General features: G+C 41.4%; 1 protein-coding gene and 1 long non-coding RNA gene across 5 annotated transcripts in view; one reads left to right on the top strand and one right to left on the bottom strand.

The window, feature by feature from the left end:
* rerea (arginine-glutamic acid dipeptide (RE) repeats a) overlaps positions 1 to 15,307 on the top strand; it is a 238,821-nt gene that overhangs the window by 66,364 nt on the left and 157,150 nt on the right. The gene's annotated exons all lie outside the window — the stretch shown is intronic.
* On the bottom strand, positions 377 to 15,085 carry LOC134333963 (uncharacterized). 3 transcript variants are annotated; one of them, XR_010015428.1, is made up of 4 exons: positions 14,773 to 15,085; positions 14,479 to 14,681; positions 7,405 to 7,564; positions 377 to 576 (listed from the first exon to the last, which is right to left on the bottom strand). It is a non-coding gene; the product is annotated as an uncharacterized LOC134333963 (long non-coding RNA). The 3 variants fall into 3 exon arrangements; XR_010015430.1 differs by having other exon boundaries at positions 14,811 to 15,085; XR_010015429.1 differs by lacking the exon at positions 377 to 576 and adding an exon at positions 6,751 to 6,977.

Here is a 15,307-nt window from a genome sequence, read left to right as displayed (position 1 = left end):
TTTTCTTTATCTCCCAATCTGGTCGTATCCAGGGGGGGGGGGGCTGTACCTAACACAAAGCCCAAAGTGTTTGCGTACGAAGAGTCATGCACTGTTCTCCGTCTCACATCTCACTGTTCTCAGACACAACCAGTCATTCAAACTTGACAGTATGAGATCTGAGCAGTGGTTGGCTAGTGGGTTTTACCCTACACTTACACAGTATAACATTCTGACCACCTGACCATGAGCTTGTTAGATAAATCCTATAACCATTGGCATGGTTATGAAATTAGACCCCCCATCCGCCCTCCTGTATAAGCTGTTATATTAAAAGAACGATGAAAGACTGGCGGTACTGAAGTATTCAGTGCTGTAGCAGGTCAAGTGCGCCGGTGCTTTCTCACTCGCCTGGGTTTCTGCTCTGCTGTCGTGTCGTTTGTTTTCTCTGTTTGCTGGAATGTACCTGCAGCACGGGAGAACAATAACCCCTCTGTGGTTCCTGCTGAGAGTGCCTTCCACACACCCCTCTCTAAACAGACCTCAGCTTTCCCTTTTTGTTTTGTTTTCTCTTCTGCAGAGGTGTGGGATGAGCAGCTGTAGAGTTCAGAATAAAATGACATCGATCTAATAAATGCCTCAAAAATTCTCAAGTACTAAAAGTACTTCTGAATCAGAGATCATGAAAGGCAGACGGACCTGTTGTTATAATGAAACAGTGATATGAGCTTGAACACAGAACACTAGAAGTGTTTATTCCTCACTTTTCTTTTTCACACCAACTGCTTTCTCTTGGTTAGGGTTGCAATGGGTTTGGTGCCACCCAAAAACCCTGGGTGCAAGAGCAGAATACGGCCAGGGAAGTACACCTAGGTGCAATTTACAGTAGCCAATCCACCTACATACTATTTTGAGAAAGTGGGAGTGTAGAAAAAATATTTGGTGTGGCCCCTGCTTTACCAGCTGCACCACCGTGCATCTTATTACTACTAATAATAATAATCATCAATAACGGGTTGCTGAGGCTTGGGACCGGCACTGAGAGCGCACTGACTGAGTGCAATTCCCAATGACAAGGCTGTTCCCCCTTAAGCACCATCTCCCCCATCACACATAGCCAGTCATGTCTGTGTAAAGGCCCAATCAGCTGATAGCCGAGTTTCAAACCCCAGATCTCAGCAGTAGTGGGCTAGTGTGATTTATTAACATTTTGCTCGGCTTGTGCAGCAGTGAAGGTAGTAATATAATATGCTAGTTATTAAACTGTTTACACCCTAGACAGACACCACACTCTTTAACTCGCCTACAAAAGTAAACCGTAATTTTAAAAAATCATTTTTAATACTGGGATTAAAATACACCAGTTTGTAGTCGACTTATATCAGATTTTTTAAAATCCGTTACATCTAATGTTTGATTCTAAACTTAGGCAGCGCTCCAAACCACATTTTCTTTACTGCAAACTATGTACCAACACCATTAGTACTTGCATGCTAATTAGTCTTAGCTATGTAGTAGGTAAGTGTGTGGTTTGGAATGCCCTCTCTTCCCAACCCCCCTCCCCTGTGTTGGAAATGGAATTGCTAAAATAAGTGCTAAATCATTCTGTAAAAAAGCTTGTCAATACGTTTTTAAAATTAAATAGCCAAAGTTGCCAGTAAATCCCAAATGCCTAAAAATTTAGGTGGGCAGTGTAGCTAAAATTATTTTTTTGTAATTGGTGACTTTTAAAAATTAAACTGTATTCACAAGTCTGTAGACTCTCTTCTATCGTTGGACAGAGTACATTATAGGTACATTTACATTTTTGGCAATTAGCAGACACTTTTATCCAAAGTGACTTGCAGTACTGTGACAGTATATTGTTTAAACAATTGAGGGTTAAGGGCCTTGCTCAAGGGTCCAACAGTGACAATCTGGCAGTGGTGGGGCTTGAATTAGTGACCTTTTCATTAATAGTCCAGTACCTTAACCACTAGGCTACAATCTACAAGAGTAGATTATCAAATAACTCAACCCTACCCAAAAATGTACACTTACACTAATCCAAGTACACTCTACAGCCAGATGTTTGTTGGACACCTGCTTTACAGCAATGACAGCCTCCACTCTTTTGATGCATTGTTAAAATCTGGCACTAAATTTAACAGGCAAAGTCTGACCTTATGCACAGGAACACAGTCATGCTGGCAGACCTGAACTATAATTAGGAGTTGCATGTAGTGTATTAGGGCGCTTGTGTGGCGCAGCAGTAAACTACACCAGCCCACTACTGCTGGATTCCAGGATTAGGGTTTGAATCCTGGGCAGTTGTAGCCTATGGTTAAGGTGCTGGACTAGTAATGGACAAAAGGTTGCTGGTTCAAGTCGCACCACTGCCAGGTTGCCACTGTTGGGCCCTTGAGCAAGGTCCTTAACCTTATTGTCTAAGCAACTGAGGTTTTGGATTAAAGCATCTGCTAAGTGCTGAAAATGTGAATAGAATTGCCAGCGCTGCTATCAGCCAGACATGATTGGCTTTGTCTGAGAGAGGCATCATGATGGATTGGTGTCCTGTCCAGGGTGTCTTAATTCATTGCGCCCAGTGATTCTGGGGCAACCCTGACCACGGTAAAGCAGTGGTACAAACAAAAAAAGACCTGAAATGAAATATAGTACAGTATTACTGCAGTGCTTCTGTCCCAAGCTCAGGAATGGAAAGTGAAATGCCAGGTCTGGGTACAAACATAATTAGCCATGTTTACTGTGGCCTGGCAGGGAATTAGCATGCCAATGTCAGCAGTGGCCTTTATCAACATAATAATGCTGATGCACTTGGTAACAGCAGTAAGTCTAAGCGCAGTAAAGAAGAAACGTTCCAGAGGCCATTGCATAACAATGGTCTTAAAGCTTAACCCAACCAGTCTCCACAGAGGTGGTTTTTTTTCTTAACGTTCACATTCTGGACGTCGTTTTTAATTGCTTGCTTTAATTGCGTGGCTGGTGAATCACATCGACCCACGTGACCCGTTTGATAGTATCAGCTTGTGTTATCGCTCTCAGTAAGAGCTAAACAGTGAGTCACCAACGGCAGGCTTTAAATTACCCCCTGCTGAAGACTTGCTCAGCCAGCACTTTACAGATATGCTTTTATATTCGCTTTGTTCCTCAGAGGCTGATTACACCTGCTCTCTTACACACACACACACACACAGGTTCATATTTGATAAAGATGTGCTGTGCTTTCTCTGAACCTCCATAAGGGGGCAAAGTGAGAGGTACATGCTGATAAATAGATCTGCTCACACATGGCAGACTGTGTGTGTAATAAAATGAATCTGGATGGTAGAAACAGCAGCAGTCACAGCAGTATTGGGATTCTTTTCCTGTGGCTTTGTTTCCTTTTTTTTTTTTTGGAATAAATGAGGCGGTCTTGGTGTGCACAGTGTGGTTTTGGTGCTGCGACCGAAGAACATTTTACAGTATGACCGCTGCTATGAAGGCCAGTCTAAAATTCACCAATATGAGGACAACAAAGGATAAAGCAAAACTCTTATAACGAACACTGTGCTGAGTTATATTGTTTAAACCAGTGATTTTTAATGATTAAATGATGATTTACAATGTTAACGTAATTATTCATTCATTTCTACCTAAAGCCATTTATTAAATTTGCTCGATGGCCTAACATTGACAACTAACCTAGCTGGTGGGGCTTGAACCATTGATCTTCCGATTACCTTTTCACTGAGCTGTGGTAGCTTAGTGGGTAAGGTACAGGACTAGTAATTAGAAGGTTGCTGGTTCAAGCCCCACATCTGCCAGGTTACCATTGTTGGGGCCTTCAGCCTTAATCCTAGATAGATTGCTTGGATTGTGTGTCGTCACAATTGTAGGTCACTTTGAATAAAAGTGTCTGCTGAATGCTGAAAATGTAAATAAGCTACTGCTGCCCCATACGGTCCATTCTACCTCCCTGTCCCTTCAACCAGACAGTAGGAGTCACTGTTGATGCTGCGAGAATTTTGCATCCGGCCCTTCCTCAGACACCGCCAGATTGTTGGGCCTGCCAAGACTAAAGACAGAGTTCTTGGTAATGTATCAGACTGCTGTGACACCCAAGCACCACTGTTTTATGTCCACCCACAGAATTTTCAGCAAGTTCCTGGGTTCAAATCTCGGTCGGCTGGGTGCCCTCCAGCAGGCACAATTGGCTAATGCCTGCAGCAGACAAAACTGGCTTCCAGACTGCTGGGTGGGAAAGACCAGACTAAAGGGTGGGGTTACCAACACTGTGTAAGGACCTTGGTTGCCCAGGACACCTGCATAGAAAGTTGAAGGAGCGCAAAGACCGTGGTGTGGTGGCTCTCCATACACGATGCTGACTTCACACACAATCCACCAAAGTATGGGTGAATAAGAAGGGATTGGTAGGACTGCGTATACATCGGAGGGAGTGTGTGTCGGCTGAATATACACCCTCCTTGGACGCTGTCGGGTTCCCCAGCTGCGGATTGGCTATGCTAACTTGGGGGAAACATGCATTAAAAACAAAATTAAAAAGAATTCCCAGTAAATTACCATAAGACTATAAATAGCTACAGGGAGGGCACACTTTCTGATTTTTAAACGTTATTGGCCAGCAGGAAAGGTCTATGGATGAATATGTAGGGAGTTCCACCCACAGGCCAGCCATAAGAAATTATGACAGGAATTATGATTGACTATTGCTAATGACTTTTCTGTGCCTACATAAATGGGGACTAGACATGTATAGTAGCTTTGTCTGGCTCTATACAATGATACGCTAACTTTACCAGAAATTTAAGCACAACAGCCGAGTGCGTTTGGCATTAGACAAGTTAGGGAAACGATAACAAAATAAAACGCTACGCCTTTCCACCCAGGAGCTTTGCAGCTCGTTCCAGGCTATGACGCGCCGGTGTGCCAATCTGGGCCGAGCGCCGCTGTTTATTTTCAGAACTAACCTCTCATTTAAAGCCAGCTTATGAGTTTGTGTACAAGGCTGTTTGCTCCTCGTCTCTCCACAAGCTCGCTTGTGTTTTTACACGCGAGACAGGCGCTCAGGCTTTCCCGTTCACGTGCTATGATCTAATTTGTTTACCAGGTGACAGCCACACATCTGGAACTGCTTGTGCTTACTCTGCTTTTTCCTAAAGCTGTGGTTTGAGCGTTCAGCTACCCGCCCCAGAGACGATTCCTAGGGAGGTCGTATAGATTTGGCAGTGCTGTAAATAAAGTAAATAAAACTAGAAGTGGAGTGTTGCAGGTTATGGGGTTTCCTGAACTGTGCAGCTTGTGGATATAATGGGACGTTCCTCACGTTACAGAAATAACCCCTCCCCCCCACCCCTTGTTTTTATTGTGTTATGTTTATGATGTTAAATAGCAGGTTGCTCAAGCAGTTATCTACCAAATACCTGCTTGAAATGAGGGAATTGTAATGTTTGGGTTTGGCTTGGCTTCGTCTAAGAACACGGCTTACTTTGGAGATGCTGTAATGAGGCTGTGTAAGACATCGCCTCTCTGTGTTAGCACAGCCCGGTCTTTGCTTACCATTCCGTTAAATTCTGAAGAGACTGATGTGGTTTTAGTTTCCTTTTTGTGTCACTGGAAAAAAAAACCCAGAGCATTCTGGAAGGTTGTGCTACAGAGTGGTGTTCCAGGTGTTTTCCTGCAGAACATCTGTTTTAGCTTGGGCTACGTTTCTCGTATGCTTAGTCTACAAAACATGAATCATTGAACCGCTACACCAGTCGTTCCCCAAACATTTTGGGTACAGTGAGCACCTTGCATTTTAGTGAGAGGGGTATGCCTGTTTAGGATTTTTTTTGTTTGTTTTTTAAAGCTTAAAACGTGTTTATTTTTAACAAATTTGACTTTATACTGGGACGTCATGCAAAATATCCACATCATTTCTGTGAACGAGTTATCACACATGGATCCACACATGCCGAGTTTTACATGCAGTCAAGACCAGCTTCTGTTTGGGATTTTAATGCATTTTTTTATTATTATTATTATTATTATTTTGATATTTTGTTTATGCATTTTCTCCTCTTTTTCTCCCTTTTAGCGAGTCCAATTGCCTGATTGTGTTATGCTTCCTGTCCACCAATGCGATCCCCGCTCTGATTGAGGAAAACGAAGCTAACCCATGCCCCCTCCGACACGTGGGCAGCAGACGTATGCATTTCGTCACCTACACTTTGATGAGTGCAATGTGGATCAGCACTGTGTACGGAGAGACACACCCTGACAGCACTCTTTTCCCGACTCTTTGCAGGCGCCATCACTCAGCCAGCCGAGGTCGTAATTGCATGAGTTATGAGAGAGACCCTATCCGGCTTTTAATATCCCACCCCTATCTGAACAACAACAAGGCCAGTCGTTGCTCATGTGGCTGCTCAGCCCAGCCGGCAGGCAGAGCTGAGACCCAATACAATGTATTCGAGATCCCAGCTCTGCTGTTCATCGTTCATCACCTGAGTGGCGCAATTGTTATTATTTTAAATAATAATAGAAGACCATTTAAACTTTTTTGATGGTATTAGAAATGCAGAGCACTTTTTCTGAACGAAACTGGCACATGCACACTGAGGATGGGTTATAATCAGCGATCTGAGGTCATGTGTAACGTCCACTGTTTTGTTTTTTTTTCTATTTTATTTATGCATTTTCTCCCAATTTAGCGTAGTGAATTTGTCTTCCGCTGCTGGGGGATCCCCGATTGCAGTCGAGGTGAATATATTGCTGCTCACGCCGCCCTTAGCGGAACCCTTTTTCACCTATGCACTCTGCACAGACGCCTCTTTATCTGCTAATCAGGGTCCTTACAGGGTCCTTTGAAGACCCCACCCACATAGTCCGGTCATCCTGCCATTATGGCTGCTGCTAGATGGCGCCCAGACGAGTTTTAAACCAAGGAGTTCAGAACCTCTGTGCTGGTGTGTTAGCGGAATATCCCACGGCGCCACCTGGGCACCCACAAGCGTCTGCTGTTTAATGAATTAATAGATTAATCATTGATTAATCATCTCTAGTTTTTAAATCACTACATACACACATTGTATTTAAATATAACCAAATGAATTTACTGCTGTCTAGAAACATTTTATAAACGGTTTTATAATGTAGGGTGTTATAAGAATGGACATGCATGATAGTTCTTGTGCTCCTCATATTCCAGTGCTTTGTAGTAATTGAAATTTGAATGTCATTTCGATTCTTTGCCCCCTCCCTCAACCTCAAGCGGCTCTCTAATGCTAAAATGGCAGCGAGTCAATTGAAGTCCAGCTTTTCTTAGCAGCTCGTGAGAGAAGCTGTCAGCAGATGATCTATCTCTGTGTGTGTGTGTGTGTGTTTGTTTGAAGGTAAATGTGAATAGAACTTGCGTCACTTAAAGCGAAACATGAGTGTCTGTACCTGACAGCAGCATCACAGTGTGATTATGAGCTTTGGCAAAGAGAGACGAGTGAAAAATGAGGAACAGCGGTGTTGTGTTCACCACCCCCATCCAAACTTGACTTCTATTGTTTAGTCTTGCCCTGAAAGTGTCCGCTCCAGCTCGGCACTGTCCTCAAACCTACAAGAAACAGACGTTTGTGTGTTTATTTGAGGAACACGTTTTTCATGTCCAGGTCCGTGTCGTTGTTTTAATTCGTCATGCTGTCTTTAGAATTAAATCTACAAATCAGGAGGGACTGCTGGGAATTTTTGGATTCCCCTTCTCTCTCCTCACCCCCTCCCCCGTCAGGATCAGTCTCCATTCCACTTGTCTGCAGATCCCTGCTGAATGTATTAAATGAAGTTACTAGATGGGAGTGCTTAAGGGGCCAGGCCCTCTGAGGCTTGCCAAGGCGATCATAAGCTTGGCTCACTCATCCATGCCATTTTTTTTGCGGTTGTGGTTCCTTATTTAGATTTAAAGCACTTTCTTCTGGTGTAAAGATGCACTAATTGAGCGTCTGTGTTTGTAGTGAACTGTTTAATTTGTTGTGATGAAAAAATGGACGTGGGAAAAAATGAAAAGGAAAAGGAATACATTTGTCTAGTCTAACGTGCTAGTCCAACACTGCTGAGATATACAGTCTCAAGTTTAAGTCTCGCCGGGTGCTTAACAGACACAGTCCAAGGTAAAGAAAGCCAGATGAGGTTAATGACCTCAACGCTGCAGAAACAGTGACTCTTACTGTCTGTCTGAAAGATGCAGTAAAAACTGTGTTCTCTGTAAGTAAAAAGATTCGTCCACTGTCTGGTGAAAAGAAGCGCACATCAACTTCAACCTTTTCGGCATTTGCTAGCCTTAAAAACTCTCTTTTTGGTGTTTCCCAACCTGTTTCGATTTGGATTGATTTCACATGGGACCTATGCCACATGCTAGACACCGCATTGGGCCACAGGTTATTTTACTCTGCAGTTGTCACATCTTTTACCATCATCTTTTAAAATGTTTTTTTTCTTACTTAAGAGTCACTGTATGCCTGAGTTAAACGTGTCTTTGACTTATATAATAAGTCTGATTAGAACACTTGACCTTTCAGCTTATTCATTATTTTGGTTCAAGTACTACTTGAAGCTAATATTAATAACCTCATATTTGTGGACTCAAGTGACCTACCGCCATCACATTTCTCTGTTTCTAAACTTATGACCTCATATAAATGCGCTTGGTGTTGGAATGGGCCATTTGGCAGGCTCATCGTTTGGTGTCCATATACTTTTGACCCTGAGGTCGGAGCAGAGTGGTGATATTTCATACCAGCTGTGAGTAGAAATCACAGTAGATCCCAAAGTTCAGTAGTATATGATTGTATTCATTGTTAATTGATTTTCACTAGGAAGGATGGAGGGTTTCTCTTAAGGTTTCTTCCTTTCCACTTTTGCCTCAGCTTGCTCATAGAAGTGTTTGTTGAGAAGCATTGTAAAAAAAAAAGCAATACAAATAAATGTGAATTTGAATGGATTGCATGATTCAGTTCCTGTGAGTCGGGCGGTTGGTTTGATATGAAATGTCCACGTTGAGCAAAAATATGTCCTAATAAAAATAGAAATAGTCATACTGAATATTTTTATTCATGATATGGTAATACTACAGTATTTGTTAGATGTCTAGATGAGACCTGTAGTTCCTGAGATCTGCTGTAATATGAAAAATATGATTGATTTTGGACCTGCCGTTTTTCCTTTGCAAGGATGCACATTCTGGTCCAACCTGTTTTCACAAGCGAGATGTTGAAGCAAGATAATCGAAGCATCCCCACCCTTGTGCTCATTTTTATTCTTTCTTATTTATTTGATGTGGCTGGATATCTACCATCTGCTGACAGATCTCATGTGTTATTCTGTCATCGTTTCAATCCTCAGATGCCTCTTTTAAAAAAGAAAGAAAGAAAAAAAGAAAGAAAAATATCATCCACAAAGAGGCCACATTGAAGTTTTCATATGAGCACCAGTGGAGATATTGTGATTGGGTGTTGAACACACAGCCATGCTGAATAGACCCAGTCATTTTCCCAGATACGTGCTTAGGCCTGTAGAATGTGCGGTGCTTTGCTTGTAACTGCACTGGTTGTCTCCTTCTATTATCGGTTAATGGTGCCCAACTTGACAGCACTGTGTGATGAACAGTGGAGCTGTGAAATCCTGGAGGTGGAGTTCTCGTCTGCCTGATAAGGATCTCCTCCATGTTGGAGGCTGCCTGCCTGCCTGGCTGCGGAAAGCCATCTGAGTGCAGGAAATGCAAATTGTTCACTCTTAAAACAATCCAAGGCTCATAAACAGCTCAGGCTTTCTCTCGGAAGGTTCCAGCTCGCGTTCCTGTTCTGAGAATACCACTCGCCTCTGCTGAAACGCTACACTTTTTACAGTGTGTTTTGCTTGAACATTTATAACAGCCTTTAGCATAGTGTTGGATCATTAATGCATGTCAGTCACCTTAGAAAAATTCAGCCGTGTATACCATAAAAGGAAAACACCCAGTTTTATAACCTAATCACTCTCCTCTATATATGCTGAGTACAAGTTCTTACATTTTGCTAATAACAAGACTATAGTTTGCACCACTTGGCACCCATGGACAGGTGTCCGCATACTTTTTAGTGCACATGTTGGACCATTTTCTTTTAAAACAAAAAGTCATTCATAGAAAGTCTGACCATTTCAGCTGTACCATCTTCAACTCTTCTGGATAGGCTTTCAACAAAATAAGATGTTGGTTGTTGTCTGTTTGAATTTCTGCCCCTTATATCAGGAGAGCATTTGTCAGGTCGGGCACTGAAGTCGACTGAGAAGACCTGACTCATGATTGCCATTTCAGTTAATAATTCAAACTGAGGTATTGTGCAGGTCGCTGGAGTTCCTCCACAACAACCTTGTCAAACCATGTCCTTATCGACCTTGCTCTGTGCATTTGGGACTTTTGATAGTGATAATTCTTTTGGTATTGAGGTTCGATTAGGTGCACCAAACTTGTTCACTGGTTCTTTTCTCTTGAAAGGTTGAAAGGTTCTCTTGAATTATACAGATTTAGGAGTTGAATTAATGTATCATTAAGTGAGGTTCAGGTTCTCAAACATAGTTGTTTTTCCTCATTGCAAAGTTCAAGTGATTAGGTACAGTATTGGTTTGCAGCAGTGGTTCTTTATCGGTTTAGACCAAAAACCACATCCCATCAAACCAAAACCTTTAGTTACCACATGTGATAAGTTCCCTTATAGCCATATGCACATACTTTTACATTATAGGCCTGTAGCTTTGGTAAATACTTCTTCAGTCCCAGTATAAATCCAAACTTAGATACATTCCACAGATGGGCACTGTATTCCATGGCAGTTTGGAACTTCAAAAATATCCAACTTTTTCTGTTTTTTTCTTTTCTTTGAGTGAATGATAAGTACAAACAGTTCTTTTGTTTTGTTTATTTTTATGGGTTTTCTAAAAAAAAAACTGTGCTGAGTAAAAATATACATACAGAAACTCAGACTATTGGTCAGATGTAATCCAGAAAAAACCTGCCATGGTTTAGAAGGTGCCGGAACACTGGTGACAGTGTTCATCCACAATCAAGATGCTGTTTACAAAGAATAGAAAGCTTGTCTGAAATTTGTTGCTGATCAGATAGACAAAGAAAAAGCAGGATCTGTGCTGCCTATACCAGTTTAAAGCTTGTTTGACTGTGGAAAGAGTCAGCCATGATCTAGCAGCTTAATAATATTCATGCCAGACCTGTTTTTGGTAGTTTTTTGGTAACATCTAACCATTCAGACAAATTTCCACTGGGCATAAGATGACAGTGTGAGCTTTTTCCGACCTTGGCAAAGGACAAGTGTTCTATGTTCTTTTGTTAAGTGAAGTCAAACTAGCTTTATTTATATGAGCACATCAATGGAACCAGCTATTGTTAAACAGAATGACCAAGAGTGAATTTGGAGGCCATGTTACAAAATTCAGTGATATTGTAGAGCCCTTCAGATCAAGATAGTAAGAGATTTGATGCAACTGTTTTTTGAACAGCTGCAGAGATTAAAGTCCTTAAATACAAGGTGTATGTAAGCGTTTGATTTCAGCTAAATTGCATTGTTCCATATGGTAGCCTTTTTAACGCTTGCCAACGTTAGCAGTACTGTGTCTGTCTGGAATCAGACACAGCAGGGGTGGCCGCATAATCGTCCTCTTTTCTGATAGATAAGTCTGATTCATCAGAGTTTGCTTTTGTAACGTTTTTTCTATCCACCGATAACGTTTAAAATGTGATGAAATGAGCAGGTTTGTTAATTGTTAGCAGTGTTCTTTTAACTGCTCCCACACCTTCTGCAGTGATTTAGTTCAGCTCGGTAATTGAGCATCTGCAGCCATGTCAAATGTACCACTGTGTCTTTTTTCCTCCTGGGGCAGGAGCTAATCTCTTATTGGCAGCCTATGCGACGATTGGTATCTCTTTGAAAAGTGCATTCTCTAAATAGCTTTCTCTTGCACAGCGAGAATTTTGCATCAGCCTGTGACTTGGGTTACACGTAAGGCTTATTCTGTAGTGTCGGGGCAAGCTGAGTAAGAGAGGAATAAATAAAGATGCACTTGAGTAAAGGTAATAAATACGCTTGAATGTGCAGCCCAAACGCATGCTGGGAGGAGGAGGGAGCTTGCGCACACACACACACACACACACACACACACACACACACACACACACACACACACACACACACACACGGCTGAGCTGAGAATTGTCAGGAGAACAGAAGTCACACTGTCTCTGGCTTCCCTGGAGCTGGAGAGCGTTTGCCAGCACTGGGATCACAAGGGACACCTCCTCCTTTTGAAAATCTGACAAGCTACATGCTTTGCAGCACAATAAAGGCCCTACACCACACCAAACCTGATTTCTATTGATCTTAGCTGCCGCTCGGAATACGTGCTTTGTACAGATCGGTAAAAAGGCTGCTTCATTCGCAGTCTTTGTCACAGCTAATTACATTTTGGCAAGTAAATTTTGCCAGACATTTTGCCAGACAAATCACAGAGGTAAAATTTAAGTCATTGTACATATTAAATGGACAGTTCTGCACTAATCCTTCTAAATGAATGGATGTGAATGTGTTTTTTAAAGCCTCCACCTGTGTGGTTTATGAGCAGTTGGTACAAACAATAATCTAGTGATCTTTCAGTACAGTGCTTCACTTACAGACTGCAGTCTATTTTTTGCTCTGAACATTGCCCCCCACCCTACCTTCCCCTTAATCCATTTCGCCACAAAAGGGACCCCCACTGACCAGAAGATATTGGATGGTTGATCATTTTCAGCACTGCAATGACACTAACATAGGAATGACATAGTGGTGTAAATTTTAAAATCCCAACACCACTGCCTTACTTGAAAAGTTACCGGCCTCTTTATTAGGAATAGGTGTGCAGTTGGAGACTAGTATGGTAGTGGTAGCTCAGTGGTTAAGGTACAGGACTAGTAATCATAAGGTCACTAGTTCAAGCCCCACATCTGCTTAACCCTCACCTGTTTGGAGCTTTATTTTCCTTCCAGCTTTGACATTAAGGTGTTTAAAAATCATAATAATACTGATGCACGTGATACTCTTGTACCAGAACAGCACACACTACTATGTTATAACCATGTTATTGTCATTGCAGTGCTGATAATGGTCCAACACCCAAACAATCCAGTAATAGAGGTCCTATTGGGGGGGGGGGGGGGTCTCTTTTGATAAGGGTACAGGGGTCAACAAAGGCAGGGGGTGACGATGTGTTGGGGGTGACGGAGCAACAGATGGGCTTCAATCAATAATTGTATACCCATAGTTCATCTTTATGGTAGGTGAAGCTTATAAAATAATAAATGAATGTACATACCAGATTAATGTACCTAATAAAGTGCTCTGTGAGTGTACATTGTGTACTGCTGTTCAATACGGTGGTGTTAATAATTTAGGTTTATAGGCCTTTTAGAACAACAGATTTAGCTGCATATTTACTGCCTTGTACGTATGAGTTGTTTTGTTTACACGTACTGGATGTTGTAAGAGGGTTAGCATTAGGAGCTGAGCTTAGGGTTTACAGTGATTTTTTTGGTACACATACTGGAGTCATTGGAACTCATTTAAATGGCAACAAAATGCTAAAGCATGCCAGGGAACTGTGTTTTGTTCTTTGTAGGGACGATTTCCCCCCGAATACACTTTAGGACCCACTTCTATCATCCTCTAACCTTTTTTTAAATAAGTGGGGTCAACAATTCAGATGTTGTTTTGACAGTTTTATGATTTTGGTTCAAATGCTCGGCAGTCTTTTTGTAATTACCAGGTCAACATGCAGAAGATTTAAAATAACATCTGCTAAAAGTCTAAAAATATGTTGATTGTATTCATGGAATAGATATAAAAAAAGTAGAAAAGACTTGCTGTAACCCGGACTTGCTGTGTTTTATTATTCTGCACTTATAGCTTGGGCTTGAGCAAATACTAATACTTGAGAGTAGTTATAGCATTTAAATAACTTTTATGATGACTCATATTTCTTAAGTAGATCTTTAGAGTGTGTATAAAACAGACCAAAGCAGTTAAATGAATAAAAATAGTTGATTCATTTCTTACTTTGGTATGTCAGATTTTTTTCAGTGCTGGGTGATCTGTTTTGATCCGTGTTGTAATCATGATGCTGTTTGTAATAAATACTGGTGCATGAATTACGACTGCAGAAACACAATGGACATTTTGGTTTGTAGGTTGAAGTTGTTTAGTGGTCTTGTGCAGATGCAGATGTGAACAGTACTGTTATATAAACTACCTTATTTATTTTATGTAATGTATTTTTTATACATAACTGTTGTTTCCTTGGTTGAGTGACTATAATATTATATACCTGTGTGGACCCAGTGTAGAAGAAAGGTCTGTGTGTTTTTAGAATAGTCCAAAATCCTGAAAGACCTGCCAGCACTACCTTTAGCATTATGCTAGTGAATGTAAGTTGTAATGAAACGGCTTTACTTACCAGCTATGCAGAGTATTTATGTGATTTGGTCTCGAAAAGCATTTTGCATTTCATGCAATTAGTGGCTTTCATCCAAGGTATGTAGACAATCCAAGGACTTCAGGGTTAAGGACCTTGCTCACATAAACCTGGTAGTGATGTGGCTTAAACCAGTAACCTTCAGATTAGTAGTTCAGTTTCTTTACCGCTGAGCTATCACAGTCCTAAAAAAATAGTATTGTGCTTTACTCGATGCCCATATTCACACATTTTAGACATAATTAAAAGAAATATATATTTTTTGGCATTTTCAACCTTCTGTTCCTTGATTTGATGACAAATGGAGTTCCCACCTTTCTTTTCCTCCTCAAGTCAGTAATTATCTCTTTGGTTCTGCTCACACTGAGATTTAAATGATGTAAATCACACCTATTAAAGCTGCTCCTACACTCGGCACAATCTTGCTGTTGCTGACAGAATCGCTCACGGTAAAAGCTTTTCTTTGGATCGCTGGTCTTGGAATGCATGATGTGACATAATTTAGTGCCGCTGCGGTCAGAGACGGTCGGCGTTCTGGCAGTGTCCTGAATATTGGATTAAAATCTCACATTGTGACTGCTGTTTGGTTTTTATTTTCAGGGTTGTGTTAGAAAACTGCCAATCAATGATGTGATGTTATCATACAGTCTGACCCTATATGTGTGTATGATATCACACAGTGTGTCATAAAATCGGACCGGATTTTTTCTGAATATTCATTGTGACTAATAAGACCACTGAAATAGCACGATGGAGACCTGGCTTAAGGTGGAAATGAAATTCTTTTATGTAGGACTTATCTACTGTGATA

This window comes from Trichomycterus rosablanca, chromosome 19 (assembly GCF_030014385.1).
Source record: "Trichomycterus rosablanca isolate fTriRos1 chromosome 19, fTriRos1.hap1, whole genome shotgun sequence".
Classification (NCBI taxonomy): Eukaryota; Metazoa; Chordata; class Actinopteri; order Siluriformes; family Trichomycteridae; genus Trichomycterus; species Trichomycterus rosablanca.
The sequence above is the reverse complement of the archived record's forward strand: the minus strand, read 5'-3'. Positions and strand labels throughout refer to the sequence as shown.